Genomic DNA, 18,717 nt, shown 5'->3' on the forward strand with positions numbered 1-18,717 from the left:
TTTCAACACACAACTCAATAATAAAAAGACAATCCATTTTTCTTTAAATGGGCAGGAGACTTGACAAATGACGATACATAAATGGCCAGCAAGTTCATGAAAAGATGTTCAAGATCATGAGTCATCAGAGAAATAAAATTAAAACCATAATAAGTTACAAATATATCAATTGGAATGACTATAATTAAAATTGAATGGCAATACCAAATATTGGTGAAGATGTGTACTAAGTGGAACTTCAAACATTGCTGATGGGACTGCCAAATGGCACATGCACTTTGGAACTAAGTCTAGAAGTTTCTCATAAAGTTAAACATAAACCTACCCTAAGACCCAGGTAATCCTCTTCTAGTATTTCCCCAACAGAAATGAAAACATATATTCACACAAAGACTTAAACAAGAATGTTCAGATCAGCTTTATTCATAATACCCCAAAACTAAAAATAGCCTAAATTTTCATCAACAGGAAAAAGGAAAATCAAATTGTGGTATGTCCATTCAGTGGAATACTACTTAGCAATATAAAAGAGAAAGAACTACTGGAACACACACCAATGTAGGTGAACCTCAAAATATATACTGAGTTAAAGAATCCGGATACAACAGAGTACATACTGTTTTATCCCACTTATATACCTTTTGAACAGGCAAAAGTAATCTACCGTGAAAGAAACATGAACAATAGAATAGTAGTTACCTCTGGTGGGGGAGGAGGCAAGGATTGACTCAAAGGGAGAAAGGGGATCTCTCAGGGGTGAAAGAAGTGTTCCATTTCTTGGGTTATACTGGTACATACAATTATCAGAATCCATCTAACCATACGCTGAAAACCTATGCATTTTACTGTTTATAAATTAAACCTCAATTTTAAAAAGGGAATGTGATTTATTAAGCCATTAAACATATCAGATACCTGGAAATTATTCTAATGACAACTGTGTGAACCTTTCACAGAGAAGAAAATGTAAATTATCACTGAGATAAACTGAAGAAGACCTAAATAAATGAAAAGATATTCCATGTTCACAGCTTGGAAGAACCACGTAAAGTTATCAATTCTCCATAACTGATCTTTAAATTCAACACAGTTCCAATAAAAATTCCAGTATGATAAAGGAAATTTTCAACTTTTAACATTTGTGGCGCCTGTTCTTAGGCTCCCAGGGAAACTATGCCTTCACATTTACCAAGGTCAAAATGATTCAGCAAAACCTCAAAGCATGGGCTCTATTTATGCCCCAAGAACACATTATACATCTGCTTCATTAAAGAAAATAATAAAAAAGAATCACTCTGAACACAAAAGATAAGAAAAAGTAAGAAACTTCCCTGGTTCCTATCAGATTAAAGGCATAGAGCCCTGCATATACTAGAAACTAAAGATAGGGTTTACAACTTTCTGACACATTCTTTGTCTAATAATCTGCAACTTTTTATGAAAAAAAAATGTATATAACCCTACCCCAAATGTTTCCTTGCCAGAGTACTTTCTTCTTTGTGAAGATTGTATATCCTGGGTAGCTGTCTTAACTCAGTCTTGAATAAAGCTCTCTTCCTTTTTTTAGAAATTCTAAAAGTTCTGTCCATTTTGCATCAACAAGTAGGCTTTCTTTTTTTTTTCTTTCTTTCTTCTTTTTTTTTTTTTTTTTGTGGAACTTAATAAGCTAATTCTAAAATAAGTACGGAAACTCAAAGGCCAAAAATAGCCAAGACACCCTTGACAGAGACAAAGAGGGAGGACATTTTTTCCAGATATCAAACTTATTCTAAAACCACAAAATTAAGAAAATGATTTTTGAGTAGGAATAAACAAACAGACCAATGGAATAACATAGCAATTTCAGAAATTCACACAAAAAAAACCACTTGATTTGTGACCAAAGTGATACTTCAGATAAGTGGGGAAAGTATGATATTTTCATAAATGGTGCTGAATTGATTGGATATTCATATGAAAAAGAAAACTGAACTCCACATCACACCATACACAAAAATCAATTCCAAGAAGAATGTAGCTTTAAATGTAAAAGGCAACATCAAGTTTCTAGACATTAATATACAGAATATTTTCGTGACTGTGAGGGATATATTTCTTAAACAGGAGGTTAAAATGCATCAATCATAAAGAAAAAGATTGATAAAATGGGGTACATTAAAATTAAGAACATCTGTTCACCAAAAGACACAATTTAGAGACTAGAAAGGCAAGTCAAAAAGTAAAACAAGGTATCAGCAACTTAGGTAACCGAAAAGGTTTGCATTCAGAAAAAATATAAAGAATTCCTATATGTTAATAAGAAAAAGATATACAGCCCAATAGAAAAATGTGAAAGAGATCTGAACAAGCACTCTACAAAATATAATACCCAAATGGCCAGTAAATAGAAAAAGTTGTTCAACTTCATCAGTCATCAAGAAAATCCAAAATAAATGAAAATGTAAATGTAAAAATTTTAAGTTAAATAAAAAGAAAATGCGAAATAAAACACTAGCACTCTACATTGCCACCAGCATAGCTAACGTTTAAGAAATTAAAAATAATTAGTGTTGGTACAAATTTAGAACAACATAATTTCTCATTTGCATAAATTGGCATAGCCACTCGGGAAAACAGTTTGACATTAAGCAATAAAGGTAAAGACACTGCTATCCTATAACCCAGGCATATATCCAACAGAAATGCATGCATCTGGGCACCAAGAGACATGGGCAAGAATGTTCATGGTAACTTTCTTTGTCATAGCGAAAACTGAAAATAACCCAAATGTCCATCAACAGTCAATACGTATAAGTAAATTACAGTGTATGTATACAATGTAGCATCATACAGCCATGAAACTTATAAACTCCAGGTACCTTTAACAACATAAATGAGCCACAGAAGGCAGGCACAAAAGAAAAATTAGGGTGTAGTTCTAGTCAGATAATCTTTGAAACAGGCAAAAGTAAACTTAAAGCATTAGACGTCAATGGTTAATTTCGAGGAAGTTTCCAGTGTGCAAACAGAACAGTTTGTTTGGTGGTAACAGTGTTCTTTTTCTTGACCTGGTGGGGGTTACACAGGTATTTGCTTTGTTATAATTTATGGTGCACACTTATTTCTTTTTAAAATATATATGTAGTATATATATTGTGTATATACATATTTGTGTTATATTTCTTAATAAAGAAGTTAAAATGAAATTAATTAAAGTACCTGTAAGCACACAGTAAGCACACAGAAAATAGTTTCTACTACTATCCTCCCAGGACCCCTGTCACCCCTGAGCTAATACACAGACTTTGTTCTCCCAAAACAAAAAGCTGTCGCAAGCAAATATTGACCTTCCTCTCCCTCTCCGCTTGGGACCGGGTTCTAGATGATGGAAGGGGCCCAGAGGCAGATTCCTTCATTGTCCCAGCAGGCCCAAACTAAGGGGGGGGGGCCAGAGGGGGGCTCACAAGCGTCCTCACAGGCGTCTGCCTTCTGTTCCACAACTCTGTAAACTGGGGCAACCAACCTGGAGGATGACTTAGCCCTGCTGGTAAAGTCGAAGATGCCCATCTCCAGTGACCCCACAATTCCACTTCTAAATATGTATCTGGGAGGATCTCTTGCACAGTACCCAGGTACAAAGGTATGTCACGTGGCATTATTTGTCGTCACAAGAAAAAAAAAAGAGAGAGAGAGAGAGAAAATATAAAAACACAAAACCTGGAACCACCTACATATCCACCAATCTAGGCACAGATCTATAAATCACAGAGCAGTCGCTGAGTGAGCAGTTGTTTCAATGAGTGAACTGAATCTAATTTATTAACGGGAATAAATCTCAAAAATATATAGTGGAGTAAAAAAGGCAAGCTGTAGTAGGATGCCATTTATACACGTTGAAGCATTTCAAGAGGAGGCATGTTGCTTATGAAGATGTAGCAAAATTACAGAGAGAGGGAAAGAAAGTGGTCACTTATGAAAGGTCCTGGGACTTGGGGAAGATGGCTAGAGCTGAATCTCTAACGTTTTATTTCTTTCAATAAGTATCTGAAACAAATACGGGAAAATATTCACAATCTCTTAAATCTGATGGTGGGCGTATTGAGTGTCTATTACATCATTGTGCAGTATCATGTTTGAAATATTGTCTAACTTAAGAAAAATGATGGATGTAACTCACCACTCTGAAAACATTCTCCAGGCTCCTTCCTCCTTCACAAAGGATAAATTGTCTGATTCTGCCAGATTTTTCTGCTTCTTCAAGAAGCAAATGGAAATTTATGATGAACGAAAGTTGGCAGTAGGGTCGTCGACTCTCCTCCAGGCTGTTCCTGACACAGAAGCGTCTCTGACCTAGGCAGACCCCCCTCCACCCTGCTCTACACTCTGGGAAGCTGACCTGAAAGACAACCGGTCCCTGCCTTCTGGCTTCCGATGGCGCTTGGTAAACAGGAGGCAGAAACTGAGATGGCTAGACAGAAAGAAAAAAAGGAATGGGTACTCATTCCCCGGCTTACTTCTGTAGGCCTACCAGTTGGAAGCTGCTGTCTGTCTCCACTGAAGGCCACATTTCCTAAACGTGGGCCTCTCCTGGCCTCTGCCATGGCTCTCACTAGGTTGCACCCACCCCCCACTTTCCCCTCTCTTCTTCTGACCTGGTGAGGGAGGCAATGGCTCCCTGCCATCACCAGCCCCGGTGGCTTCACCATCCCTTTGATTTCCCTTCATTCTGACCACTTCTTTGTAAATAGTCCCCTCCTTAAGCTCTCCTTCATTTCCCAGTTGGATGTGCCTTCTCTTCCCTACGGGCACCCTGACCTCACAGAGCACAAGTGAAACACGTGAAGCATGAAGGACCATGAGAGGCCAAGCCTCACAGAAAGCTGCAGACATAAGGCTCATACCTGAGCAAAGGCTTGAAAAAGGGCCAGAAATTTGTCAGTTGGTCAAAGAATTATGACAGGGGTCGGGGAAGGTGACAAGAGCAGTAAGAGTGAGGGAACGGCTTTGGGAAAGGCCTTATATATTAGGTTGACCACATGGAATTGCCAATATTAGACCATTTTTTGACATACCAAATCAAAAAGGCAATTTCATATGGTTCAACCTTTATAATAGGATTCAAGCGATGATGACCTCAATGATGGTCAGACTGTGATGAATATGGCACCCCCTTGTTGGGGGCCTACAGGAGCAGGAAGAATGAAAAATGACCCTGTCCCTACAAGGGTAGGTGTCAGGAAGGGTGCAGATAACATTAATCTGAAGAGGATGAAAATCATCTTTGCAAAGAGAGATAAAGTGTGCTCTCTGTGTTTTATTTTTATTCAAACAGAACCTCTTTGTGTTCTCCTTATATCTGCATCTGCAGTCAAGTTCTTACAAAGAAGGTAAATGCATACAGGCTTCCACATCTTGAGCCACAGCCCTGAGACCAGATAGGCCCTTAATATTCTACCCTCTCATTTCAAAGATTAAAGAAAATAATGAGGCACCAGAGTTAAGAGTCTTGCTCACTACCATACAACTATGTGATCCTCCAGTTGGTTGTCTTGATAATGGAAAACTTCCAGAAGGAATGCGTTTGGGAAGATTCCAATGACACAATTCTACGGAGAGGGGGTGAAGGTCATTACAGGGAAGAGTCAAACCCTGCCAGAGGTGAAGGAATACAACGTTGTCTGGGGAAAGAGGCAGCTAAGAGCCAATTAGCTTGGCTGGAAGAGCAAAGAATGCATATGGTGGATGATTTTATTAATCTTATCCTTGGACCCAAATTAATTTTTTTCCTACACTTGTCAGGCTGACCAAATTTATTAACCTTTATAAACCTTCCCCACTTTGGGCTTTGGGAAGAATTAAAAGACGTATGATACATTTTTCCTGAGCTCATTCCCAGGCCCATAGTGCTGCTCTTCAGAACTAATATTTTGACATTTAATAAGCCAGAGAAATTAGATGTTAGGCCATGTAGTTGACATTAGCCAATTAAAAAAATAATAAATGCTGGCAATATTTCAAGTTGGAGTTGTATTCATCTCATTATTTCTCTCCTGACATTTGAGTTAATATATACTCTGGAACGAGATTTTCAGAAGCCTGTGTTGAGGCTGAGAGCAGCCTTTCTGTATTCCACAGTTTGGCAAACTTAACTAGCCAAAGTCCCAGGCTTTATCTGAACATCCAGCATGGTGTAGTGCCTGGGCGTTTTGTTTTGTTTTGTTTTGTTTTGTTTTGTTTTGTTTTTATGAAGGCTTCCCATCCACCCTGAAGCGCCAAACAGAGCTTGAACTCACAACCCTGACACCAATACCTGAGCTGAGATCAAGAGTCAGTGGTTTAACCAACTAAGCCCCAGGTGCCCCATGTCTGGGCCTTTTGAAGCGTTGCCCAGACCATTATAAGCAAGAACTGTAGTGGAACTTTGTGCTTTGAGAGTAAAGAAAGAATAAGGCAAACTCTTAGAGGAGCAGGGGGCAGGGATAGGGGCTGGTGGCTAAGCCCTACTCTAGGTTGAGGAACTTGCAGACATACCTGTCTTGGTGGACAGCTATAAACATCGGCATTATTCCAAACCAGGAAGAAATGCAGATGAAAGTCCTCCAGGAGGATGTCACTTGTGTGCCTCCGTCTGTTAGCTCAACATAAACTGGCAGGCCTGTTGTGCTTATTATCTCTAGGACTTATATTTACAAATAAGCTACTGAGTTACTTATTTCAGAACTGAATCACCAATCATCACCCCATTCCTAAGCCTTTGGGCTTAGCAGAGCTAGAAAATGAGCACAAGTCAATAACACAATAAGAGAATTCTCCTCTAGAAGGGATTGTGGTGATGATCTAGGTTTTAATTCTCACCCTGAAAATGAGGAAACACAGGCTCAGAGATAGCGAATGACTTGCTCAAGGTCCTATAACCAGTAAGTACAGTACTGTGCTTGGTAACTAAGTACAGTACTGCACCTGGTAAGTATAGTATTGCACTTGGTTGCAAGTGCATGGACTACGATCTTACAGTGCCTAGAAAGTTCTTAATCCTTTTCTTTTATACAAATATTTCCCCCTCCTTTGTTCAGTGATTTGTTTTATGGCTTTGTACCTGGCTTTGTGATTACTTGGGGGTCTATGAGGGCACATATTAAGCGCTCAGTCAATACTTATTTAACTGGACTATATATGGGAAGCCATTCTAGGATGAACACATGGAAGAAGAGAAAATGTGGGGGAGAGTAATAGGAAAGATAACCGTGCTAGTGCACGCATCACAACATAATTTGGTCCTAAAAGAAAATCGTGGTGGTCATGATAGGAATAAAAATCGTAGAAAAAAAAGGTGGAATTCATTTCAGAGTAAAATTGGATGTCAGGAGAGGAATGATAAGAAAATTATATTTTACACATTTCAGATGTGAGGTACCAACTAGGCACGCATTTGGAGAAGTCCCACAAACAGGGGGAAATGACTTAAGCAGTAGAAGCAAAGCTTGCCTTTCTGGAAGTTAGCACATCTCTCTGCTAAAATTCTCCTGCTGCTTTGAAATACGTGAATAGATCAAGAAATGGCAAAGATAGCAGAAAGAGAGAAAATGAATAGGAAAAGAGCAGCAGCCCATGCAGGCTGCCCCAGACACAAGGCCAACCTTTGCCCTTTGGCCCAGCCAATATTCTTTCTACCCATCATTCCAAATGCCTCATCTCCTCCAGGAAGCCCTCTTGTTTTGATAAGATGAGAACCACTAGCTTACCTGCCACTTCTCTTAGATTTGGGCATATCAGTCATCCCCATGTTACTATTAGTGGTATACATGGGCACTTCCTGCTAAATGATGTGATCTGGTGATACTGATGCTTGCTACAGCAGCCACGTGCACAGTTCCCCTCCTTTAATTGTCTGTCCTCCCACTGTTGCCCCTGCTCCCAACGCCTTTCCCCTCCAGGCTCCTTGAAGCTCTCAAACTGACCCGTATCCCTGATAAGTTCCAGCGAAGAACGAGTTTCATAAAACAAAATTTAAAAAACTGATTTATGTCACACAGGAGAAACCTGCTTAAAATAGACTTTGGCTTTGGAAATATTCTGCATATGTGAGAACCTATACTCCCTGAATGTGGCAAAGATCTCCATTTGATAAACCTCGAACTCAATCTCATTTTAAATATTTGTAAAATTTCCACTAGAACATGCAACAATGACTGGTGGCAATGATGATCAAAATAGAAGCAAGGAAATTGGATAAAAACAGCAGACCACTAAGGCCACCCAAGTGGGGAAGCCAAACCACAGAGGAGCAGGAAACTTCAGGGACACAGCCCTCCGGGAAAACCTTCAGCTTCCTCTTCTCCAGAACAAAAATGTACTCATACGGTGGTTTATCTTATCATGAAAGGGGTGCCCGGGCCGAATACTGGAAGGGCAGGGGCTTTGTACCACGATCTACCACAAACAACCAGCAGTATGTTGGAATTCATCATACGTGGTCTTCAAGATCACTCAAACCTACAAAAACTTCACCAACAACATCCCATGACTGGGTCTGATGAGGAAGAGCTTGAAATCTGAAATTCTCAAAGCCCGTGACTTGAGGAGGTGTCTTCCCATGCACTTAGCATTTCCTTGTTGATACAACACGTCTTCGGTAGACCAGAGTGTAACGAGCAATTTCACCATCTCAACCATTCCTTGGTTTGGAGCTTATATGAAGACAGGGAGAGTTCCCCCACAGGACATTTCCCACCACCGCAGCTAACAATAGCATCTTGTCTCCGAAGGCAGCCCCTCCAGTAAGAGCCCAGGCCAGACCCCACCACACCCAGTAATGGGAACTTTGAGGACAAATGCTTCTCATCTGAACCCAATCAGTTTATAGGGCATTATACAGACCTACGAATGTATTCCATATGCGCTCCGTCTCTGAAATGCCGAGGCCTCGGCCCCAAACCAAAATCAGATTACTACCATTGTTGTTGTTATTTAACATTTGTTCTTTTTTACAAGTGCAAAGTGCAGCCCAATCATTTCATTAGTGTCTTATCATCTGGAGCCCAGCCCCTGTTCACTGCGGAGACTGGCAACAGAGGTGAACTGGAGAAATGTATTGGCCTTGTTGTAGCCTTAGTACCATTTCCCCACCCCACCCATCCGCCCACCATTACCTTCCAAAGAAAGGGCAGAAGCATGCCTGCACTGCTCCAATCAAACATTAGCAGCTTTCCCAATGCACTAAAAAAATGTGAACATTGACAGACTTTTCTCAATTGTAGGCATTTCTCCCATAAATTTTTGTTCTGCCTTGCTGCCTGTTACCACTTGCCTATTAGCCAGAGCTAGCATAAGAAAATAAATGAATGAGCAGAAACTATTAATGAGAAACTCCAAAACAAATACCCTTGCATCCTTCAACAGCTTGCTTTTTGTGGCCCTGGCTGCTGGTGTTTGTGGTTTAATACGATCATGTTTGCTGGGGGAAATCGCCCCTTAATCATTTGAAGGAATTCGAGAGATCATATTTTATGGCATTCAGAAAAAAAAAAAAAAAAAAAAAACGGATAGACTCTATAACAAGACATGGGTGGAAGGGGATTTTGAGCCTGGTCTGGTTCCCACCCAGGGCAAGCTCTTCAGTTGACCAGATCTCTTCCAGCTATGGTTTCCACATCAGTAAAATGGAAACAGAACCTTCTGAGGACTAAATGTAACCGTGTATTAATGTGCCTTGTGTGAGGTAGGCACTCAATAAATGTTAGTGATTGTTATTATCAGGATAAATGAATGTGCATTGTAAATATGCATAGCCCAGGGCGCCTGGGTGGCTCAGTCGATTGGGCATCCAACTTCAGCTCAGGTCATGATCTCATGGTTTGTGGGTTTGAGCCCCACGTCGGGCTCCGTGCTGACAGCTCAGAGCCTGGAGCCTGCTTCGGATTCTGTGTCTCCCTCTCTCTGGCCCTCCCCCACTCACACTCTGTCTCACTCTCTGTCTCAAAAAATAAATAAGCATTAAAAAAATTTTTTTTAACAAAAAAATTAAATATGCCTAGCCCAATTCCTCACACTTGCAAAGTGATCCTCAAATGCCACTCCTTTCCCTTCCCCACAGCCATAGGCCTGTCACCCCACAGCTGCTCTGCCCTCAGACCTCCCCAAGCTCTGGGAAATGCTTTACACCACTTGGTTCCAGGCTGGTATGTGAGCTCCTGCCCAGAACCACCAACTCACAACAGCCACAAACAGCACCCCCGCCCCCCAGCCAAGAGCCCCAGGGAGCTGAGGTTCCAGCACACCGTGAAGCCAGAGGGACAGAAAGTGTCTGCACACCTACAACCAAAGGGCTCCTGCTGTTTTCCTCAAAAGAGAGCCCAGAGCTTTCTCACATGTGGTCCACCCAGGCCCCAGGATCACCCTCTCACAGCTTTGCCTGGACCAGACCCAGGAGTCTGCCACTCCTGGAGTTTTAATCAAATGCAAAAAAAAAAAGTAAATAGTTCTCCCTTAAACAAAGAACAAGTGCTACCATGCAGAAAGAGCTAACCCCTTGGAAATGCACAGCCTGGTGCTTCATCACAAGGTGTTAATCAGTTGGCAGAAGAGCACAGATGGAAATGGCTCTTCTCGAAGAGAAAAAAAGCTGGCTGGGCAGGAGTGCCGGCCCCCAGCCCCCTCCCCAAAGTGTTTCCATATTTGGCTTCCTTAAGATGAATCTAATTGTTTCAACAAGATTAAACAAGCATGGAATTTGGGAGGGAGAAGGAAGAAATTTAAAAAAAAAAAAAAAAGCGAGAGAATTTTTCTTACCAAAAGACCCAAAACAAATCTAAACTGTAAAAACAGCTTTAGCTCTTAGCAGCTAAAAAAAAACAAACCAAACAAAAACAAAAACAAAAACAAAAACAAAAACAAAACTTCTAGGCTGAAAGTGTCCATGTCCAAGGGAAATTAATTTCCTGGGGTCAGCGTATTACAGAAGAATTACAAAGGAACGATGAACCCCGAGCCACCACGTTCACTTTGCTTTAGAAAAAAAAAGGCAAAGAAACACATAGAAAGCTTCCTAGCTCTAACATATTTCTACTTGGAACACCAGCTTCGGCCACTATAAAATAAGAAAACCATGTGCTGGTAGAGCCCTGAAAACTTCATAATAGAGCCCCACAAAAGGATTCAGGGTCAGACTCTTGATTCATACATGCATCAATTTTGTCATCCCACAGACATTTTCTGGACATCTACTCTGTGCTGGGTACCATGCTAGGCATTGGGGGCTATAACCAGGCACCACATGGAAATGATGCCTTCCTTCAAGAAGCTTCAAGACTCATGGGGCAGAAGACTTATAAACCTGCCATACTGAGTGCTGTGCTAACAGAAGTAATACAATTGATTCTGCCCAGAGGGGTCACTGAGGTAACATACTGCTTCAGATAAGAGGTGACCTCTACCCTGGACCTGAAAGAAAGAGTAGGGGTTCTTTAGGAAGAAGAGTATCAGGAGCTTTTTAAATGACACAGCAGAGGTGTCCCTAGGCATGCTGTGTGCTGGGGTCCTCCCCGGGGAGGAAAGACGGCTGGTCCAGACTGCCAAAGCTTTATCTACCACTCTCCAGAGCTCCAACTTTCCCCTGTGCATATTGGAGCTTCTCAGAAGGTAGAATGACATCATGAAGAGAACACTGGATTAAGAGCCAAGAAACCAAAGGCATTTCCCAGCTGTGTGACCTTGGGTAAGGGACTGTCCCACTCTGATCCCCAGTTGCCTTCTCTGTCAGTTGAGAGAATTGAGGGAAATAAAAAAAATTTTTTTTTAATTTCATGAGAGGCAAGGGAAACAAATTAAGGATGGAAACGAATTAAGGACGGACAGTACATTGTCAGTCTGACCACTGGGAAGGCCCCCACATCCGTAGGCCTTTTGATTAATGTCATCCCGACCATGTACATCCAGATATGTGCATTCGCACTCAATCGCACCTCTCCAAAGCGCCCTCCATTTGCTCACCAAACACTGACAGGATTAAGATGCTTCTGGGATCCAAAGCCCCAGTACGATAAAGCCAAAGTCCCTTAGCAAGGAAGAGAAAGACCTTTATAACCCCACAGTCTGACACCATGAACTTTGTAACTAGAAGTTCCAGCCTGGACGGGGCCTCTGTTTCCCTGGCCCTAAGGCCCCCAGGCCATCATGTGGCCTCACATATCTGCTCCTTGGCCCATGGGACTTCATCTGTCTGGAATGCCCTTTCCCTACCTTTGCTCACTTGGGTAAACCCTTGCTCACTCCTTAAAACTGGCTCAAGAATGATCTCCCCAGCAAAGCTTTTTGTCCTGCTCATCACCCCACCTTGTGCATACTTCTATCCATGCCCAGGACACTGAATGCAGCCACTGGCTTACGTGACTCTCCCCCATGGAAGATGAACTCCTCTAGAACAAGGGTTGTGAGGAAATGCAAATCAAAACCGCAGTGAGATACCACCTCACGCCAGTCAGAATGGCTGCTATCAAAAAGGTAGGGAATAATTAGTGTCGGTGAGGATATGGAGAGAAACTTCGTGCATGTTGGTGGGAATATAAATTGGTGCAGCCACCATGGAAGACAGTATGGAGGTTCCTCAAAAATTTAAATATAGAACCACCGGGGTGCCTGGATGGCTCAGTCAGTTAAGCATCTGACTCTTGATTTCGGCTCAAGTCATGACCTCATGGTTCATGAGTTCAAGCCCTGCATCGGGCTCTCCACTGACAGCGCAAAGCCTGCTTGGGATGCTCGCTCGCTCTCTCTCTCTTAAAAATAAATAAGTAAACATTCTTTAAAATAAATATAGAATTACATATGATCCAGTAATTCTATGACTGTTTACCCAAAGAAAGCAAAAACATTAATTCAGATATGTGTGCCCCTATGTTCATAGCAGTATTATTTACAATAGTTGAGAAACAGAAGCAACCCAAGTGCCCATCAACAGATGAATGGAGAAAGAAGATATTACATATACATATACATATACATATACATATACATATACATATACATACATACATACACACACAATGGACTACTACTCAGCCATAAAAAAGAATGAGATCTTACCATTTTCAACAACAAGGATGGACCTAGAATATATTCTACTAAGTGAAATAAGTCAGAAAAAGACAAACACCATACGATTTCACTTGTATGTGGGATATAAAACAAACAAAAAACAGGAACAGACTTATCAATACACAGAACAAATTAGTGGTTGCCAGAGGGGGGGGGGCGGGGAGACAGGGATGAAATAGGTGAAGAAGTTCAAACTTCTAGTCGTAAAATAAGTAAGTCAAGGAGATGAAAGGCACAGCATAGGGACTATAGCCAACAATATTGTAATAACGTTATATGGTGACAGACGGTGATTACACTTATTGTGGGGAGCACTGAGTAATATACAGAAATGTCGAATCACTATGTTGTGCCCCTGAAAGTAATATACCATTGCATAGCAACTATACTTCAATAATAACTTTTTTTAATAACTAAAATATTTTAAAGAAGGGAATAAGGACTGTATCTCAGTGACACACCCCTAGCTCCTAGGGCTGTCCTAGGAGCGAGAATGCGCGCAGCAGACCTCTGTAGAGCTGATCACTTGCCTTTTATTTAACTGTTCTGACTGCATGCACAATAACACAGGATGATCCTTCAATGGTCTTTTGGGAACCAGGGTCTCTTAGAGCTAAATTAGAAACCAGAAAAAAACCGCCCAGCATAGCTTGGAGGCCCATCATCTCCGTATATATTTCCACATATATATGTCAAGTATAAACTCCACATCAGACTGGGGGAGGACAGGTGAGAAGGTAGGCCCCCCCACACTTGCCCAGCGATTTGTCATTTTCATGTCACTGTCATTTCCTAGAAGCTACTGCAACGTTCCCCACCCTCACCCCAGCAGAACACCTCTCTGCAGCACCCTGAAGTGCTGCTCATCCCAATTCAGCAGGTCCCACCACATCATGAGGGAGCCTATCCTATCCTTGACCGATTATTAGAAAATGCTTGCTCGTGTCACCCATATAATAATCACAGACTTTCCTGCGCTCCAGTTGCAATAACATCGTATTCGAGTGAGACAGTCCAACAACCAACAATAGGTGAAGATACAATTCTAAACTGGCCTGGAATTTCTCAAAGATTTTATTAAAAGGCCATCAAGTAATCAACGACCATGTCTCACAGTCCTCTTTCTACATAATTCTCTTTCGATCTCCTACTCAGTGCAGAAACCCCCAAAACCCTCCCTTTGAACCATTCTCAGCAAGCCTGCCCGTGGACCTCAGCGCCCCTCCCCCAACTGCCTTCTGATGGTACAACTCTCATGGATAATGTTAGCTTCCCTAGCTCTCTTACTTTCTGTTGTTTTCTCTCCTACCCACCACCCAGATTCTGCACTACAAAAGAAGGCCCAGAAGCTTCCTTGATTTTGAAAACACTTGTTTTCTATTCCTCTGTAACATGTTGGTGGAAACAGAAGTACCCCCACGCCGGGAAGCTATCACATGTTCCCTGCTTCTTTTCTTCTCCTGTCTACACAGCCCCCATGTCCCCATTGGACCCCCAAATGGCACAACCCCCAGAGCCTCCACCATTCTGATCACCCTCCTTTTGATACTATCCTTAAATAATCCCCATCGCCTTTAAAAAGAGGGGCTCGGAACAGAACGCAGTAATTCAAGTGGGCTTTCACAACGCAGAGCGCGGTGGAACTTTTCATGAAGAAGAAACTCCCTCGGTGAAGCTAAAGAATGCATTGCTTTCTCAACGTCTTCTACGAATCGAAAGTACCGCCTAGTTCAAAACTGGATACTAACTGTCAGAGGTGGGCACAACTCTCCAGACGGCAGGCGTGCTGCGACTGGTCCGCGGAGGGACGTGCGCCCTAGCACATCAGTGCGGATGGAGCACTGCGAAAGGCCGCCCTGTGGGAGACTGGAGGGGCTCTGAGAGCGTCCCGGTCCCCCCCACCACCACCAAAATATGGCCACCACCAGGGCACCCACCACGTTACTCAAAGGCCTTGAAAGCAATTGTTAGGATGCAGCCACGTCACCAGGAGGATGCCCCCCTCCAACTTGTTACAATTAGGGTCTTAGCTGGGGTTACAGAAGATGCTACTGGCTACCGCCAAAGGAAGGAAGGACAGGTCCGCAATCTGCCACAGGTGAGGGTCGTCTACATCCAGGGGAGCAGGAGGTAAGGAAGGGTAGTACGCAAAATAAAGGATACATGTGACAAGAGTGACTGGAGGCTGGTAAGGGGCTGGCCCGAGCCCAGAGTCCCCGGGCCGACGGCACTCACCAAGACGCGCTGAGGCCACACTGCAGAGCCGAGCGGGGCCGGCGAGGCCGTCGGAGGCGGAGCCACACCCGCCCGGCTCCCAGCGAAGCGCACGGCGAGAGTGCCCTCTAGCGGGGGGAAGTAGCGCTCGTCACCCCTCAGGTCTGCGCGCCGCGGCGTGGATCTGACCTGCATCACCTCCTCTCATCATTCATTCCGCAAACACTGCTTGCACCTCCGCTACGCGCTGAACATCACGGTAGACAGGCGAGCGGGACGTAATCACTCCCTCGAGAGGGCTTCGGGCTGGTTGGGGAAGCTGGACAAGTCGTGATAGTTGAGTGTGTGTCAAGGCCATGGCCACGCAGAGGCGGAAGTGGGGGCACAGGCAGGGCTTCGCCAGAGAGGCGACCCTCGGGCTGAGACGTTTGCCAGATAAGTGAGTGGGACTTCCAGACAGGATAGCACGGACTGGAGGTGTTCCAGTCCCCCCCCTCCCCCCCCACACACACACTCCCGGGAGAAACAGAAGGTGGGGGCCGCGGCCAGAGAAGAAGCTGGAGGGGGCAAACTGGGTCAGATAATGGAGGGCTTGGCCTTCATCCCAAAGGTGATAGAAGCCATAGCGACATCAGTCAATTTTACAGATTTGAAAGGATTGCTCTGGCAAAGGGGGCAGACGTTGAACGTCGAGCAAAAAACGAAAACAAAAAAACCAGGGCATAACTGGGGATGAAGATGGCACGGAAGAGGAGACGGGAAGGAAGGGAATCTACAAGGACTTGGTTAGACGGGGTGCGGAGGGTAAAGGAAGCAGGTTAGCATGACCGTGACGTCATCTGTCAGACCCGAAACGAAGAGGAGCCGATCGGGAAGAAAGAAGGTGAGCTCAGTTCTGAACACCTAGAATTGGATGTGTCTGGAAATTCTGGAAGGTAGCTGTCAATTGCCTGGTTTAGTCTGGAGCTCCGGGAACTGATTTGGGGGTTGGCACTGGAAGGGAGTATGTCTGCAGGTGCACAGTCAACCCGAAGAGAGGAAAGAGCTGAGGGCAGATCCTTAGGGAAGCTAACTTGTAAGAAGCACGCGGAGGAAAAGCTGCCCCGCCCCACCACCAGGAGACCAAGAGGAAGGACTAAAGTTGAAGGAGAACCAGAAAGGACTGAAGCCATGGGAGAGACAGCTTCAAGAGGCGTGCAATCAGTCTCCACCAATGACCACCAGGACCACAGGTCTTGTTGAAGAGTACCTGAAGCTAAGAGAGGGAGTGTGGTCTCACACTTGGCTTCCTGATCATTTCGATTTGCATTCTGAAAACATCAGCCTTGCCTCCTTCTACCACTCAGCATCCAGGAATACCCAGGTAAAATATTTCCAAGAGGATGCAAACCCTTGGCTTGATAATACCCCTCACAGGACCACCAGGATTCAATGAAATCATTTATATCGAGCACCTAGAAAATTGCCCCGCCTAGTAGTCACTCAAAGCTAGTTCCATCCCCCCCCCCCATACGCACTTGGATAAAACAATTAGGAAAATAAATCTAACAGAATACAGACCCACATTGGATTAGCTGGTGTCAACCAGGACATGACTCCCACTCCTGAACAGGGTAAGCGAGAGTGGGCTCAGCTCGGGTAGACGAACATCCACCAAGTGGGCATTGTGGTCATAGGGTCAGAAATTGGGTCCTGAGATTTAGATCCATTAGTGACCTCAATGGTGGTATGAGGTAAGTGTTACAATTATTCCCTTTTTATACATCAGGACATTAAATTTAAAGATTATGTAATTCTCCAAATGCCACACATTCTTTCTCATGGACTGGGGTCTGTTTTTAAACTATGTCACTTCCAATGTCCTTTTTGAAGATTTAGGAGGACCAGAGAGGAGCACGCGTACACACACACACACACACACACACACACACGTACACATGCACGTGCACACTGTCCTGGACGGCAGCCCCTCCGAGCAGGAGCCCAATTTCTTCTCAGCTCTGTAGTGAGCTCATTGCCTGGTCCTTAAACTCCTCCCATTCCTTGGTTTCTCCATCTGGAAATGGGATGAAACAGTCCTATGCCTCCCGCTTCCCCCCAGGGAGTGGCCCTGATGAGATCATGTCTGGATTCTTGGCTTGGACAGAGGGAAGGCCGGTCCTCCTCCTAACTTCCAGGGGATGTGCACATCCAGAAGTGCAGACCAATGTCACATGGCTGCCTGATCACACTGCTCCCTTCTGAGGCCTAGAACGAATGGGAAAGAAGGGGGTTGACGATGAGGCTCCACAACAGCAGCAAGGAAATAAAAGCTCAATTTCAATGATAAACCTTCAAGAGGAAAGGTGCTAGGCCAACTGGCTGGGTCTCAGCCAAATTCTAGTAAGATCTGTAAATCATCGTATGGATCTTTGCACCCAGGTTCTTTACTCTGCCTTACCCTTGCTTCTGATTTTAATCTCACCCCAAGTCCAGGTTCTGAATCCAAACACAGAAGCCGGGACATCTTTATTAGACATAAAGATAGCTCTTGATGAGGTTCCTCTGAAATATCTCACACCTGGAGTTGATCGGTCTCACACTTTCTTCCTCACTCATCAATCTTTCTTCTCCCACCTCATAGTCTCACTGCCCTCCTCCTTGTCTGCTGCACACACGCACACACACACACACACAGGCACACACGTGAGCACGCACACACACACACAGAAACACATACCTCTAGCCACTCCAAGGAGTCCAAAGGAGTGAACCACCCTAAGGGCATCTCAGCACCTCAGCCTGCGGAAACAACACTCATGTGCCTGGAATGTTCCCTGGCCACCTCTTCACCAAGCCTATCCCTTTCTCCAATCCATCTGCTCCTGAAGGCCCACTTCCTCTGGAAGGTGTTAGATTAATCACATAGGCAGTTTCCCCTGCCCCACCCTGAATCAATCTGTATCTTAAAGTGGTTCCTGCAAGCTACTTTCTTACCTCAATTATTCACTCATCGCTTTTTCTGACCTCCAGAATGCACTTAACCTTTAGGTGTAACTGATGTGTATTCTCTACTTGCGAGTTACGTAACTTTCTGATGCCTTTCCATGGTCATGTGTGCATCCATATTCATATGTCAGCATCGCAGGGTGGGAGAGCTCTCTGTGCAGCACCAGATGGACACTAACAAGGAATCTGTGAAGATGACAACAACAATGACCACGTTCAACAACTATCGATTGAGCTGCTCCTATCTGCTCGTCAGTATGCTAATTGTGTTGGGGTTGGGACTGTGAGAGAGCCAGTAGAAACTATAAAGCAAAATCCTTACAAGGAGAACATAATACCAATCCTCGGATGTCTTTGTTCCCATTTTACAGATGGAGAAATCGAGGCTCAGACATGGTCACAGTTTGCCAGAGGTCCCACAGCACAGAGTGCCCCAGCAGGGAC

At 43.8% G+C, this 18,717-nt stretch overlaps 1 long non-coding RNA gene across 3 annotated transcripts in view; it reads right to left on the reverse strand.

Moving 5' to 3' along the window:
* Positions 1 to 1,608: 1,608 nt before the first annotated feature.
* LOC125912213 (uncharacterized) overlaps positions 1,609 to 18,717 on the reverse strand; it is a 51,312-nt gene continuing 34,203 nt past the window's right edge. For 2 of the 3 annotated variants that reach the window (XR_007454636.1, XR_007454634.1), the window contains exon 6: positions 1,609 to 18,459. This is a non-coding gene — a long non-coding RNA (uncharacterized LOC125912213). The remainder of the gene's footprint in view (positions 18,460 to 18,717) is intronic. The other variant, XR_007454635.1, reaches the window with a different exon arrangement.

Source organism: Panthera uncia (assembly GCF_023721935.1).
Source record: "Panthera uncia isolate 11264 chromosome C1 unlocalized genomic scaffold, Puncia_PCG_1.0 HiC_scaffold_4, whole genome shotgun sequence".
NCBI lineage: Eukaryota > Metazoa > Chordata > Mammalia > Carnivora > Felidae > Panthera > Panthera uncia.